Source organism: Coenobita brevimanus, chromosome 62, assembly GCF_032717465.1.
Source record: "Coenobita brevimanus isolate Jiangsu-jjx chromosome 62, ASM3271746v2, whole genome shotgun sequence".
In the NCBI taxonomy this organism is placed as follows: domain Eukaryota; kingdom Metazoa; phylum Arthropoda; class Malacostraca; order Decapoda; family Coenobitidae; genus Coenobita; species Coenobita brevimanus.
In genome coordinates this window covers 14,523,000-14,539,503 of record NC_137015.1, presented here as the reverse complement: position 1 = coordinate 14,539,503, position 16,504 = coordinate 14,523,000, and positions in this window count along the sequence as shown.

The following is a 16,504-nucleotide window of genomic DNA, read 5'->3' as shown; positions in this document are numbered from 1 at the left end:
GGCTGTGCGAAACACGATGAGCTTTGGGTATGAGGTAGGAATGAGTCTCCTAGGTTACTAGTCAAATCGACCCTGCACTCTAGATACAATAGTACATCTTCCGTGCTGGAAGGGATGGGGGTTGTTTCGTCAGGATGGAAAAGTCTCTGTTGGCAAGGACGCCAGGTGGTTTAGTGGTTTGAAGGCACCAGTCGAGGTGAGGATAGGGCATCGCGCTCTTTGCTTGTAATCCCAAAGAGACAACCGGGGCTTTGCTCTTATACTGTACTTTTTTTCTCTCACTAAGTTGGTCAAAAATTTTCAACTCTACATCTTAAACGCCGAGTTATATCAATACCTTAACCCTAAAATTTACTAATAGTCACGAAGAGGTGCAATGGAAATGATGTTAGACTGTGTCAATGTTTTTATCTGCCACTGAGCTACACTAAGTTGCTGAAGAACAAAAATTTAGGCCAAGTTAAGGTGAAATGAGTATAGTAGAGTGTTAGCAGAGGCATAAGCTGGCCGTCTACCCGTTAATGATCTGAACTACTCTACCCCCGCCATGGATCCTTGCACATCACAGAGGGTAATATGGGACTTGATGCTTTTTACATTTGGTTAAGTTAGGTTGAGGTATTTACCAGGCAAATGGAAATACTATTACGGTATCTAAAAATATACAGTTATTACCAGCGGAACTTTTATTCAGCCTTTAATAAGATCACATACTGTACTGGTTTATTCTTTGCTTTACAGATGATTTTATGACGATTAGGATGAGTGGAGTGGTTAGACGCAGGCTTCAGTAACCCCTTTATTGCTAAGGTTCTTCCCAACGCAAATAAAACCGTCTGGTACAGGCCTGAGTAAAATGGAAAATAATGAAGTTATTAGTGTCACTGGCTTGAGAGGCGAACGATGGAGGAAAAATGAAGTGTCTGGGAATATCGATGACTGAAAATATTAGGTCTATGAAATTTTTAAGACTGCAGGGGCACCATGGACAGATGATGTGTATGGCCTATGCAAAAATGATATAAATATAGTGTAGCGAGTGCAGTGAAATATTTGGAGATAGTGTGCCAGAAAGCCTGGATGAGTGCAGTGTATCGCAAATGATTTAGATTTTTGCCCATGTAAAAAAATAAACATGAGTATACTGATTTCATTTAATTTCTGTTTTAAATGTGCATGATTCCAGACATTATTTCCTTCAATCTGGTGACTTTTTTTATTTTGCCATCTCCAGATAACTTTCTTCATCTTAGGACAAACTTTCCCATCTAGAGAGGTTGGATATAGTCTGCATTACCACCTCCACTTCTAGATCGCTATCGTAAGCTAAGCAAAATCGTCATGTAGCATCAGGAATAAACTAAAAATACGCCATCGGACTGGAAACGTTACACAGTCAGTCCGTTCCCTGAAACTCATCATTCCTCTCAGGAACAATTTCCACCACACACTTATACATTATCGAAGAATAAGTCGGCTGAGGGGTGTTGCTAAGGTTTACAAGCGAATAATGAGTGACAGGGTACAAAAGGTGTCAATGTGCCTGGTGATGGATGAACTGAGTGACGGGGGACGTGTCAGTAGTCTGCTTTTAGTAAGGTGGATGGTGGACAACCTTGTGATAAAGATGATGATGGCGAGAGTTAAATATGTATTACTGGTGGAAATCAGAAATTTTAAAGGAAAAATGGTGGTTAAATCTTTGTGTAAGAGAAAAACATTCTGGAGAAAGGCATCAAAATGACCATTAAAAAAAGCTGACAGCATGAAGAAGCGTCATTTTCCACATTACCAAAGAGATGCAAGAAACTGGTCTTGAACGATATGAAATGTAATGAGTTGAAAGCAGTTGAAAGGATATAATGAGAATTACGAGTATATGTCGAGTATGTAGTACTTACTGGATCAGAAAGTAGTATTTGGGAAGAATATATATATATATATATATATATATATATATATATATATATATATATACACACACACACACACACAGAGAAAAAAAGCCGCGTTGTTTGTTTCTTTGTTGTTTGTTTGTTTGTCCTTCAGTCACTCCGAATCCAAGGGACAGAGACCCCCAGGCCCATAAATATTCTGAATCAGGGTGACCCAAGGATGGTTTTGGGAGGGAGGCAAAATTCAGACGTGGGTCATTTGAAGTCACCGGTAGTTTTTGCCTTTTTGGCCCGGGCAACTCCGGGTACCCCTGCAGCCCAGTTTTTGGAACTGAGACTCACATGACCTCCAGCTCGGACATAGGCTATGTGAAGGTGACCTCCGAGGTCATTTGAGGTCACTGGTCGGAGGCCATTTCAGGTCACCGGTAATACACGCTCGAACGCCTAGATCAAGCAGCCCAATTTTTGGCATGGAGACTCACATGACCTTCAGTTCGGACATCGGCAGTGTGAGGTTGACCTCCGTCATTTGAGGTCACCGGACAGAGGCCATTTGATGTCACCAGCAATTGTAAATAAGTGCGAACAGATATTGTGCCTTAGTATGCAAAAGCTGAAATAGGAAGTTCCTGCACCTCTTATAGTCCCTCTTCAAAAGTATAAGAGGTACATGGTCTTTCTGGGGTAGAAAGATTGAACTAGAACAAATATGATTAGAGTGTTCGCCTTTTTGGCCCGGCAACGCCGGGTGTCCCTGCTTGTGCATATATATATATATATATATATATATATATATATATATATATATATATATATCAATCATCATCTGGACCTGGTTTCCCACCCTAGGTCAGAGTGAGGAGTAGCATTATTCAGACAGCCCAAATTTGCCCAGTCCAATGGGCCACGCTTCCATTCACTCATCATTCAAGCCCTTTGAATCCTGGCTCCATCGTATACGCCAAAAACATTCACCACGTTCTGTAGCGTCACATAAACGTATCCATTTGAGTCAATCCGGACACTGCCACGCAAATAAGGGGGGCCAAATCCCTGATCATGCACTTCTCCTCACAACATTCATCCAGCCAGCTCGATCTCTTGTCAGTTCCCTAGCCTCACCGAATTCCAAACCTCTCTTCCTCACACACTCATCCACCATATCTCTACACCTTCTCCTTGGCCTACCTCGTCTTCTCCCTCCTTCAAATTCACTCAGTTATACCTTTTTCACCACTCTATTGTTATCCATTCTCTCCACATGACCATACCATCTCAGTACACTCTCTTCGATTCTGGTGTTCACCGACTTCCTCACTCCACATCTTTCATGAATCACATTATTTCGTATCCTATCCACCCTCTGTACCTCACATACATTCCTCAGCGGTCTCATCTCCACTGCTTCTACTCTTGACTTGTCATTTTCTTGCCACACCATAGTCTCATATCCATATGTTAAAGTTGGCACTAACACTCCAAGTAAGCCTCGTGCAGCTGCAACACTCAAGCCTCTGTTTCTTATCAAGACCTTAATTGCAGCAGCTACTTTTCCTCCTTGTGGTACTTTACATTCAACTTCGTTTGCACATTTTCCTCTCTTTTCTGTCACTGTACCCAAGTATTTGAACTCTCACTAATTCCAGTCCCTCTCCATTCACTGTAACATCGCACTGGGAGTCACCTGCTCTCTCATTAACCATCACTTTATTCTTTTCTACATTTACTCTCAAGACACGATGCTCACAGGCATCAGCAAAACTCTGCACTAGCCTACTGAGTTCTTGTCCGGTACTTGCAAGCAGTACTGCATCATCAGCATACAACAAATTTGAGATATTCCATCCATCACCATTCAGTACCAACGCCATCCATCTCTCCATTACATGTGTTTTTACTTCGCTCATCACCCCATCCATATATATATTGAACAACCGTGGGAACATCACACAACTTTGTCGCACGCCTACATTGATCGTGAACCATTCACTTAGATGCCCATTAACCCTTACACATGGTTCACTACCATCATAAAAACCCTTGACAGCACCTAACAGCTTACCCTCTACACCGTACATGCGCAGTACTTTCCACAATCCTTCTCTGTCCACTTTGTCGTATGCTTTTTCCAGATCCATGAATGCCGTAAACACCTTATGGTCCTTCTCACAAGCCTTTTCTGCCATCTGTCTCATTGCAAATATTTGATCCACACATCCTCTGCCACTCCTAAAGCCATGCTATTCATCACTCACTAGGACATCTGATATCTCTCTTACTTTCTCTATAATAATTCTTCCATATATCTTCCCTACCACTCAGTAAACGTATGCCACGATAATTCTTGCACTCATTTTGCTCACCTTTATTTTTGTACAGGAGTACAATCACAGCCCTTTTCCACTCTGCAGGCACAGTTTCATTCATCCATGCCTTCTTGCATATCTCCAACTAGCACTTCATTCCACTCTCTCCGCTACACTTACGCATCTTTGCATACACCTTATCAATCCCAGCTGCTTTCCCATTTTTCAGCCGCTTCATAGCACTCTTCACCTATGTGAGTGTCACGTCTCCTGGTACTGCATTCCTTCTCTGCACACCCCCAAAACCAGTCATGTTTACAGCCGCTCTGCTTTCTCTATTCCCATTCATCAGACTATCAAAATATTCTTTCCATCAGGTCCTTTACTTCATCCCCATGGGTTAATAATCTACCACCTACATCCTTCATACCATCACATTTCATTCCACTTTCACTACTACAGTTCTGCACTTTTTTCCAGAATGACTTTCTATTTTCAAAGTACTTTGTACACACACACACACACACACACACACACACACATATATATATATATATATATATATATATATATATATATATATATATATATATATATATATATATATATATATATATATATATATATATATATATATATATATATATATATATATATATATATATATATATATATATATATATATTACTGAAAGTCAGTGAAAATGTACCACCTAATGCAGATGCAATAATTCGTACACCGTTGGTTGTTTCCAACGCTAATCAAGTTTGCTATAATCATGTACTCATGCAACACCCATATAAACACAAAGATTCACTTTGTTCACGAAGCGAAGTCTCAGAGATAAGTTTGATCAGTTCAACCCATTCCATTTACTTCGTCTTGATGGAAAGAGAACACGTGGTTGTTTTATATCTGGGACCAAGTTTAGGTCGTGTGTAAGTAAATACGGTCTGGTAGTTCTTGAAAGACTGCCATTATGCCACGCTTTTCACGTCAAGAACGTCATCGTGCCCGAGGAATGCTGGAGTGTGACATGGCGCAACGTGAGGCAGTCAGTAGAGTATGGGCTGTCATCATTCAACAATTGTCAGGCTCATTTAGAGGCATCGTGAAACAGGCTCAGTTGACGACCGACAGTGTCCTGGATGAGTACATGTCACAACAGAACGCCCAAGTCACCACATCCAGATGTCGCATCACAGGCACAGTTTCCTGGAGGCAGCACAAATAGCACATCAGAATCCTGGTCAACATAATCATCAGATAAGCAGTTCCTCCGTACAGTGGCGACTGCGGTTGTTTGACTGAAACACACATAAACCCTTAAGGGTTTTGGATCTCTCACTCTCCCATCGTCGGAACAGACTATAGTGGTGTAGCCAACATGAACATCGGACCGAAAGGCAGTGGAATCCTGTTTTCTTCACTGATGAATGTTGCTTTTGCGTGGATCACTTTGATGGGCGTCTGCGTGTTTGGAGGCGATGTAATGATTGTTGTCCTAATTTTTGTGTGGAACAGGGTAATTGCTGAGGTGGACCTGGCATCATGACATGGGCAGAGATTTCAGCTGACAACAAAACATCCCTAGTGATCATCGAAGGTAACCTTACTGCTCGAGGACACATCAACAATGTTCCCAGGTCCCATGTGATCCCGTTTCTATGCGACCATCCAGGCATAAGAATGTTGCAACAAGATAACGCTCGTCCACATGCTGCTGGTGTCACAATAGAGTCTCTGCAGGCTGAGAACAACATACTGCCATGGCCTGCCTTCTCACCGGATTCAAACCCAACTGAACATGCGTGGGATTATCTTAAGAGGTGCCTATCGTTGCATGACCCCAACCACAAAACAGACAACAACTGATCTTGGGAGTGAAAGAAGAGTGGGAGAGGCTTCCACAGTACCGTACACACTACGTGCACTGGTGTCCAGTGTGAGACGTAGTGTACCTGTAGAATTACAAATTACATTGCAGCCAATGGTGGCCACACCACATACTGACTGACACAAGTAGTGTGGAATTACCTGTCTAGGGGTCAAGTCACAAATGCCCTGATTGTTTATGTAATGAATTTCTTGCCCTTATGTACTGTCGTAAACTTATAGATACTGATGACCCCACTGTGTGAACTACATTTAGAGATGTCGAACTTTACACATAATAAGTCACAGGTAACCTAAAGGTACGTTTTCATTGACTTCATATATATATATATATATATATATATATATATATATATATATATATATATATATATATATATATATATATATATATATATATATATATATATATATATATATATATATATATATATATATATATATATATATATATATATATATATATATATATATATATATATCCATTTACAAAGTCTTATATCTCTAACTCTCAACTCAGTACAGCCATCTCTTTAAATCGAGACTTATCCACGATCAGTGAATGGGGACAAAATAACCTTGTCTCATTTAATTCTAGTAAAACTAAATATATACAGTTTACTATAGACAGGTATTGCCAGAATCGTATATTACCTTCAGTGCTACAAATATTCCCATTTTCAAAAGTAGTGAAATTCTCGGCGTCTCGCTTAACAATGCTGTCAGCTGGACCTCTCATGTCAGATCACCTGCTAAAACCGCCTCAAAGAAACTTGGATTATTGTACAGAGTCCGTAACTTCTTCACTGACGAGCAGTTAGCTATAATTTGTAAGATTCACGTGCACTATCAGCTTGAATAATGCCCACCCTTGTGGAATGGATGTGGAGAAGTTGCATTAAAACAACTAGACAACATTCAGAACAAAGCTGTTAGAATGATTAATAACCCTGCTATTACTAATAAACTACCTCCCCTACAAGTAAGAAGGAATGTTGCCTCCCTTGCATTGTTTTACAGATACTCTTATGGCAAATGTTCAGACGAAGTAGCGTCCATTGTGCCACCTCTCCATGCCTTCCCTCGTGCTACACGGGCATCTGGTAGCGCTCATGACTGGAATGTCATTCAGCCATACTGCAGAACTTCTGCCTATCAGAATTCTTCATTCCCCGAACTGCATCTCTCTGGAACTCGCTTCCCCAGAGTTGTTTCCCTCCAAACTTCAACCTACAGCTGTTCAAGTCTAACTGTTACAGATATTTTATAACCTAAGGACACCAGTAATCTGGCGCATGGATTTTTTTTTATTCATTTGTTTTTCCTTCCTCTGTTCTCTTATTTAAAAAAAAAGTCTATATCTATCTATCTATCTATCTATCTATCTATCTATCTATCTATCTATCTATATATATATATATACAGTACACATAGATAGACATAAATATATATATATTTTTAAATAACAGAACAGAGGAAGGAAAAACTATCTATCTATCTATCTGTCTATAGCCCGACGACCTAATCCCGCAAAGGGTGGCCGCAGACAAAACGCCTCCAAGTCGCTCTGTCACCCACCATTTGACTACCCTCCCCCCAACTCACCCCCCCCTCCCTCATATACCTCTCAACTCCATCCCTCCACCTCATCCTCGGTCTACCCCTCCCTCTCCCTCCCTCCAGCTCACCCCCCCCTCCCTCATATACCTCTCAACTCCATCCCTCCACCTCATCCTCGGTCTACCCCTCCCTCTCCCTCCCTCCACCTCACCTACATACACCCTTTTAGTCAGTCTTTCATTCTCCATTCTCTCCACATGTCCAAACCACCTCAATGTATTTCTCCTAATCTTTTCAACCACATCCACATCTACCCCACAACGTTCCTTCACTTCTTCATTCGTCAACCTGTCCCTCCACGTCACTCCACATGCTCCTTTCAAGAAACTCATTTCCACTGCTCTCACTCTTGACTTGTTCCCCTCTTGCAAGATCCACGTCTCGCTTCCATACGTCAGGATTGGGATCACAATACTATCATGCAGTGACTTCTTAACTTCCATACTCGCCTCCCTATTTCTCACCACTCCTTTCAGTGTACCAACAACCTTTCTTCCCTGCTGTACCCTTTCACGCACTTCATTCATCAAAGTTCCATCCTTACTCACCACACTACCCAAGTACTTGAATGCACTCACATTCTCCATATCCTCACCATCCAACCTCACTGCATACTCTGTGACTTCATGCCTCTCAAACACCATAAATTTACTTTTGTTTACATTAACCTTTCAGATTCCTCCTCCTACACACTGTCCCAGATTCATTCACCAAACCTTGCAACTCCCATTCATCTTCACTCAACAATACTGTATCATCAGCAAACAGCAACACCGGAAGCTTCCAAATCTCACCCTCATTCATTCGGGCCAGCCCCACATCCACTGCCCTACCTTGCATCTCCTTTACAACCCCATCCATGTATATATTAAACAGCCATGGAGACATCACACAACCCTGTTTCAGTCCCACATTGAGATCAAAGAACTCACTCAGCTCACCATCCACTCGCACCGTAGCCCTAGCTCCCTCGTACATACTCTTCACAGCACTCAACAATTTCCCCTCACTCCATATATTCTTAATACCTTCCACATATCTTGCCTATCTATTCTGTCATAAGCTTTCTCCAAGTCCATGAAGGCAGCATACACTTTCTTTCTCTTCTCTAGATACTTCTCCACTAAACATCTTAGAACAAATATCTGATCTACACACCCTTTTCCCTTCCTAAATCCCTCTTGTTCTTCTCCAACTAGCTCCTCTGTCATATGCCTAACCCTATCAATGAGTGTTCTACCATACATTTTACCAGTCACACTAAGAAGGCAAATACCTCTATGGTTACCACATACTTCTCTCTCCCCGTTTCCTTTGTATAAAGGAACAGTTATAACTGATTTCCAGTCCTCTGGAACCCTTCCCTCTTCCCAAGCCAATCTACACAACTTCCATATCCACTCCACAACAATCTCACCCCGATACCTAAGCAGTTCACCACACACTCCATCAATTCCTGGGGCCTTTCCCAACTTAATCTTCTTCATCGCTTCCACTACTTTCGCCCTACTGATCTCTTCCTCCCTCCTCTCATCTCTTCTTCTCCCAGCCATTCCCCAACCACTTATACTCACACTGCTTTCACTCTCTACATTCAACAAATCCTCAAAGTGCTCCTTCCATCTCCTCAATTTCTCTCTCTTCTCCACCAACAATCTATTATTCCTATCTTTCACTCCCCTACTATTTCCCCTTTCACACTGCCTTACTTTCTTTACCTCCTTCCAAAACAATTTCTTACTCTCCCTCCATTTCACACTCAGATTCCTCCCAAACTCTTCATCCACTTTTCTTCTTACTCTCCTTCACCAGTCTCTTAACCTCCCTTCTCCTGCTCACATATACCTCTCTCTTCTTTTTGTAGTGTTGGAGTGGCTTTGGATGTGTGTGTAGTTTGTGAACCAAGTGTAATCGTTCCGCGCAAGACGACTGGATGCAAGCATACTTTATAGTATGCGACACTGGTTCAACTACAGCACCCCTGATGTCCACAAAGCAGTACATGGCCAGGAGAAGGCTCCCAAAGTTTTTTACCCTGGCAGGGCGTGAACCCTCGCTCTCCAGCGTACGAAAACGCTCACTTTACCACTTTACCACAGAGGCTCCATATATATATATATATATATATATATATATATATATATATATATATATAGGAGTGGAGAAGTATATGAGAGAGGGGTGTGTGAGTTGGGAGCAGGGCAGTGAAATGTTGGGGGACAAGGCGACGTGGAGGCGATTTGTTTGTGGCCACCCCATAAGGGATTAAGGCGTCTGGCAATATATATATATATATATATATATATATATATATATATATATATATATTTGTGTGTGTGTGTGTGTGTGTGTGTGTAGATAGATAGATAGATAGATAGATAGATAATGAGACGTAAAAATTTTATGTAAATTAGTTTTAGGGTAGATGGCGTCTTGACAGACTTGGAGAAAGATGGTAAGATAAATGATTGTATGAGAAAGCGATGTAGCCTGGAAGTTAAGGAAATGAAAGGATTAGCAATAAGACTAAAACACTTCCAATGAAATGCAAAATGATCACGCTGCAGTGCTGCAGTACACAGACATTCTTATGTTTTGTGCAGATTGCCATGATGGTTAATGAGCATACAAAAACATTGGATATCAATATCTGCGTGTTTCTGTAGTTTTATGTTTGACCCTATAATCCCCTTTAAAATGCCTAAAAAAAATTAAGATGTCTGAGATTATTAGCCGAGGTAACCGTTGTGCAGAGGGTGAAGCGAATTGCTTTAGAAATCAAGGAATGGCGCCAAGTTTAAGAAACGTTTGAACGTTGGCAGGAAGAAACTGCAGAAATAGAGCAGCTCTCCTCACCTTACAAACGAGCTGAAAGGATAAAGATGCACCGTTTCATAAATTAGAAGACGACGGTGTGGGTCTCTCTCTCAGGCATTTATGAAAGACCTTTTTATTATTAATAATACTTCACCAACAGTCGAAGTGTCAATGGAAGTGTAGAACATTACACTGTGTATTCTGGTACTTGCTCTTCATACTTACCACATTCTGATTTCGGCAATCAGTTCACCCTACAGTAGATATGACATGCTAAGCTGCGAGGGGAAGCTGATGATGTTGGTGTTGGAAATGATGGTGATGATGATGATGATGAGGAGGAGGAGGATGACCTAACTACACAGTAATCGCGGCGCGTGACACTGTGATTGTTATTATCGTGCCCTAGCAACCTACTGTTCAGAAGTGCGTCTGACTTCGTGTATAATATGAGACGCATGTCATTCGTGTATAATATGTTCGTGTATAATAATATTCGTGTATAATATATTGGTGTATAATAATATGATTCGTGTATAGTATGATACGAAATCGGAAGCACTTTTGAATGGTAGGTTGCCAGGGTACCAAAGTCGTGCGCCGCGACTATAGGAAAAGATAGGACATTTAAGTTCAGGCAGTAGAAGGTAAAGTTAGTGCAGCAAGGCGAGTAAAAGAATGATATGAAGGTGAGAGATGGTGAAAAGGCATTTATCTTATTACTATGGGGGTGGGTGGAGAGCTCAAGTAGGAAGAGTTGGGTTTGGGGTGTGGAGGAGTGGCATTGGTAGGGTTTCAGGTGTGGAGCGGTCGCACAGTTTGACATTGGGGTGTGGAGGGGTGACATAGCCTGGGATTGATGTGTGAAAATGAGGGATAGGTTGGATCTGAAGTGCGGAGCAGCGGCATAGGTTGGATTTGAGGCGTTGAGAGGTGGTATTGGTTGGATTTGAAGTAGGGAGGGGTGGCATAGAATAGATTTGAGGTGTAGAGAGGAGGCCGAGGTTGTGTTTGGGGTGTGGAGGGATAGAATAGGTTGGGTTTGAAGTGTGGAGAGATGGAAAAGGTAGAGTTTGAGATGTGGAGGGATGGCATTGGTTGGATTTCATATTTTAAGAGGCGACATAATTTGGGTTTGAAGTGTGGAGGGCTGACATTGGGTGGTGTACGATTGGGGTGGAGAGGTATATGAGAGAGGGGGGTGTGAGTTGGGAGCAGGGCAGTGAAATGGCGGGGGACAGGGCGACTTGGAGGCGATTTGTTTGTGGCCACCCCAAACGGGATTGAGGCGTCTGGCAATAGATAGATAGATAGACGATACATCAGGAGTGTGGAGGGGAGTATAGGTTTGATCTGGGGTGTGGAGAGATGGCATAGGCTTTATATGGAGTGTAGAGGGGTAGCATAGTTTGGATCCGGAGAGTTGAAGGGGGGCATAGGTTGGATTGGGAGTGTGGAACGGGAAAAATAAGTTGGATCTAAAGTGTCGATGGGATACATAGAAAGGACATGGAGTGTGAAGGAGTGGCATAGGTTAGATCTGGAGAGTGAAGGAGTGGCATAGGGAGGATCTGGAATGTGAAGAAGTAGCACAGATTGGATCTGGGGTGTGGAGGGGAGACATAGGTTGGATCTAGAGTGTGGAGAGTGTTATAGGTTGGATCTGGGGTGTGGAAGGGAGGCATAGGTTGAACCTGGAATGTGGAGGGGTAGCATAAGTTGAATCAGAAGAGTGGAAGGGGACATTGGTTGGATCTGGAGTGTTAAGGGGTGGCATAGGTTGGATCTGCAGTGTGAAGGGGTTGCATAGATTGAATCAGGATTGTGGAGGAGGGCATAAGATGGATCTGGAGTGTTGAGGTATTGCGTAGGTTGCATCTGGAGTGTGGAGGGGGGCATAGGTTGGATCTAGAGTGTGGAGGGATGGCATAGGTTGGATCTAGAGTGTGGAGAGTGGTATTGGTTGGACATGTGGTGTGGAAGGGGGGCATAGACTGGATCTGGAGTGTGATTTTTTTTTTTTTTTTTTTTTATGTGTCCGACTCTGGGCATAGGCTTCACAGCCTGCTATCAAGGCCCAGCAGTCCTCCTACATACCATACACGTGATGGGGTGGCATAGGTTGAATTAGGAGAGTGGAGGATGGCATAGATTGAATCTTGAGTGTGGAGGATAGGAAGGAGCTGGAGAATGGGGAGGGGTGACATAGGATAGATCTGGAGTGTGGAGGGTGGTATATGTTGGATCAGGAGTGTGGAGGATGGCTTAGGAAGGATCTGAGGTGTGGGGGGCTGGTATAGGTTGGATCTGGAGTGTGGAGGGATAGCATAGGAAGGATCTAGAGTGTGGAAGGGTGGCATAGGATGGATCTAGAGTGTGGAGCGGTGGCAGAGGACGGATCTAGAGTGTGAAGAGGAGCTATACGAAGGATCTGGAACACGAAGAGTTGGCATGGGTTGGATCTGGAGTGTGGAGGGGTGGCATGGGAAGGATCTGGAGTGTGAAAGAGTGGCATTGGTTGAATTTGGAGTGTGGAGCGGTGGCATGGGCTGGGTCTGGAGTGTATAGGGGTGGCAGAGGAAGGATCTGGTGTGTGATGAGGTGGCATAGATTGGTTGGATTGGGAGTGTGGGACGGGGACAAAAGTTGGATCTGGAGTGTCGATGGAATAGTTAGGAAGGACCTGGAGTGTGAAGGAGTGGCATAGGTTGGATCTGAAGAATGAAGGAGTGGCATAAAAATGATCTGGAGTGTGAAGGGGTAGCATAGGTTGTATCTAGAGTGTGGGGTGGTAACATAGAAAGGGTCTAGAATGTGCAGGGGTGGCATAGGTTGGATCTGGAGTAAGAAGGAGTGACAGGTTGGACCTGGAGTGTGGACGGGTGACATAGTTAGGATCTGGAATGTGGAAGATTGGCATAGCTAAGATGTGGAGTGTGAAAGGTGGCATTGGTAGAATCTGGAATGTGGAAGGGGGACACACGTTGAATCTAGAGTGTGAAGTGATGGCATACATTGGATCTGGAATGTGGAAGAAGGACATAGGTTGGATCAGGAGTGTCAAAGGATGGCATAGGTGGGATCTGCAGTATGAGGGGGTGGCATAGAATGGATCTGGAGTGTGGAGGGGAGCATAGGTTGGATCCGGAGTGTGGAGAGTGGCATGGATTGGATTGGAGTGTGGAGAGTGGCATAGGTTGGATCTGGGATGTGGAAGGGGGGCATAGGTTGGATCTGGAATATAGCTGGATGACATAGGTTGGATCTGGAGTGTGAAGGGGTGGCATAGGTTGAAATAAAAGAGTAGAGAATTCCATAAATTGAATCTGGAATGTGGATCGGTGGAACAGGAAGGAGCTGGAGACTGGGGGTTGGCATAGTTTAGATCTGGAGTGTGGAGGGTGTTATATATTGGATCAGGAATGTGGAGTGTGGCATAGGAAGGATCTGAGGTGTGGAGAGCTGGTATAGGTTGGATCTGGAGTGTGGAGGGATGGCGTAGGAAGGATCTGGAGTGTGAAAGGGTGGCATAGGACGGCTCTGGAGTATGAAGGGGAGCTGTAGGAAGGGTCTGGATCATGAAGAGGTGGCAATGGTTGGATCTGGAATGTGGAGGGGTGGCATTGATTGGATTTGGAGTGTGGAGGGGTGGCATAGGAAGGATCTAGAGTTTGAAGGGATGGTATGAGAATGATCTGGAGTGTGAAAGACTGGCATAGGTTGGCTCTGGCGTGTGCAGGGGTGGCATGGGGTGGGTCTGGAGTGTGAAAATGTGGCAGAGGAAGGATGTGGAGTGCGATGGGGTGGCATAAATTGATTGAATTGGGAGTGTGGAACGGGGACAAAAGTTGGATCTGGAGTGTCGATGGAATACTTAGGAAGGACCCGGAGTGTGAACGAGTGGCGTAGGTTGGATCTGAAGAGTGAAGGAGTGGCATAGGTTGGATCTGAAGAGTGTGAGGGAGTGGCATAGGTTGGATCTGGAATGTGGAAGGGTGGCATAGAAAGGATCTGGAGTGTAATGGTGTAGCATAGGTTGGATCTGTAGTGTATAGGGATGGCATAGGTTATATCTGGAGTGTGGAGGGGTGGCATAGAAAGGGTCTGGAGCATGGAGGGGTGGCATTGGTTGAATCTCGAGTAAGTAAGGATGGCATAGGTTGGACCTGGACTGTGGACGGGTGACGTAGGTTGGATCTGGAGTGTGGAAGGTGGGCATAGGTTAGATGTGGAATGTGGAGAGTTGGCACTGGGAGGATCTGAAATGTGTAGGGGTGCGCGGGTTGAATCTAGAGTGTGAAATGATGGCATACATTGGATCTGGAATGTGGAAGAGAGGAATAGGTTGGGTCTGGGGTGTCAAAGGGTGGCATAAGTTGGATCTGCAGTGTGAAGGGGTGGCATAGATTGAATCAGGAGTGTGGAGAGGGGCGTAGGCTGGACCTGGAGTGTGAAGGTATAGCGTAGGTTGCATCTGGAGTGTGGAGGGGGACATAGGTTGGATCTGAAGTGTGGAGGGATGGCATAGGTTGGATCTGGAGTGTGCAGCGGTGGAATAAGAAGGAGCTGGAGACTTGGGGGGTTACATAGGTTAGATCTGGAGTGTGGAGGATGGTATATGTTGGATCAGGTGTGTGGAGGGTGGCATAGGAAGGATCTGAGGTATGGAGGGCTGGTGTAGGTTGGATCTGGAATTTGGAGGGATGGCATAGGAAGGATCTTACATCGTCACATTATCCTCCTCCTCTCTCCATTTTCCTTTTCTAGGCTATTTAGTGCCTGACATTTTCCTCCTCTTCTGGCCGCCTTCTTTCCTTCGTTCTTTTGCCACTCTCCTCCCTTTTTTTTTTTTTTTATCTTCCTTTCCCCATCTTCTTAGCGTCTTCACTTCTGCATACCCATCCTGTTCTCCTACTCTTTTCTCTCTTCTTTCTTTTTTCCTCCTCCTCCTCTTCCTCCTCCTCCTCCTCCTCCTCCTCCTCCTCCTCCTACTACTACTACTACTACTACTACTACTACTACTACTACTATTACTACTACTACTACTACTACTACTACTACTACTACTACTACCGCTGAAGCTGTTGCTGCTAAAGACCTCCACGTCCTCATCATCACCTCCTGTCCCGCATTTTTCCCACTCACTCCTTCCCCTTCTCCAACTCCTCCTACTCCCTATCACACTTTTAAACACACTCCTTCATCTCCTCTTTTCCTCCTCCTCCTCCTCCATTACCTACCCTCTTAATACCTTCACACTTCCCCCCTTTTTTCCTCTCTTATTTTCCTTCTCATCTTACTTCTTCACTCTAGCCTCCTCCTTCCTCTTCCTCCGTTTCACCCTTGCTTTCCTCCTCCTCCTCCTCCTCCCCCTCCTTCCTTTTTTCCGTCTCTCTCTCTCTCTCTCTCTCTCTCTCTCTCTCATTATTATTATTATTATTATTATTATTATTATAGAGGTTTGGGGAGTGGACCTTCTGACCACTACTTGGTGGTGGCCAGAATTAGGATCCAAGTAAGATGGAGGAATAGAAGAAGGGAAAGACGAGAGGAAGGAGTAGTTGCAAGGAGAGTGGAAAGGTTACAAGAGGATGAGAAAAAGGCAGAGCATAAGAGAGAAATGGAGGAACGATTGGGCAAATATGAATTGGAGCAGATGGGGGACGTGGAAGGTGTGTGCAGGATATTTACAGAAGAAATATGTGCAGCATGTGATGTGATGTGTGGGAGGAAGAGAAGACGGAGGGGGATGCAAGGAACAGCGTGGTGGACTGAAGAGGTGAGACAGGCTGTGGCACAAAAGAAGAAAGCATACAATGAATGGATGAGAAATAGGGACGTGGAAGAAGTTGAGAAGCGGAAGAGAGAGTTGTATGTAGAAAGAGAGAGGTGAAAAGATTAGTAAGAGAGAGTAAGAAGAGCGTGGATGAGGAATTTGGAAGGAATTTGAGTGTAAAGTGGAGGGAC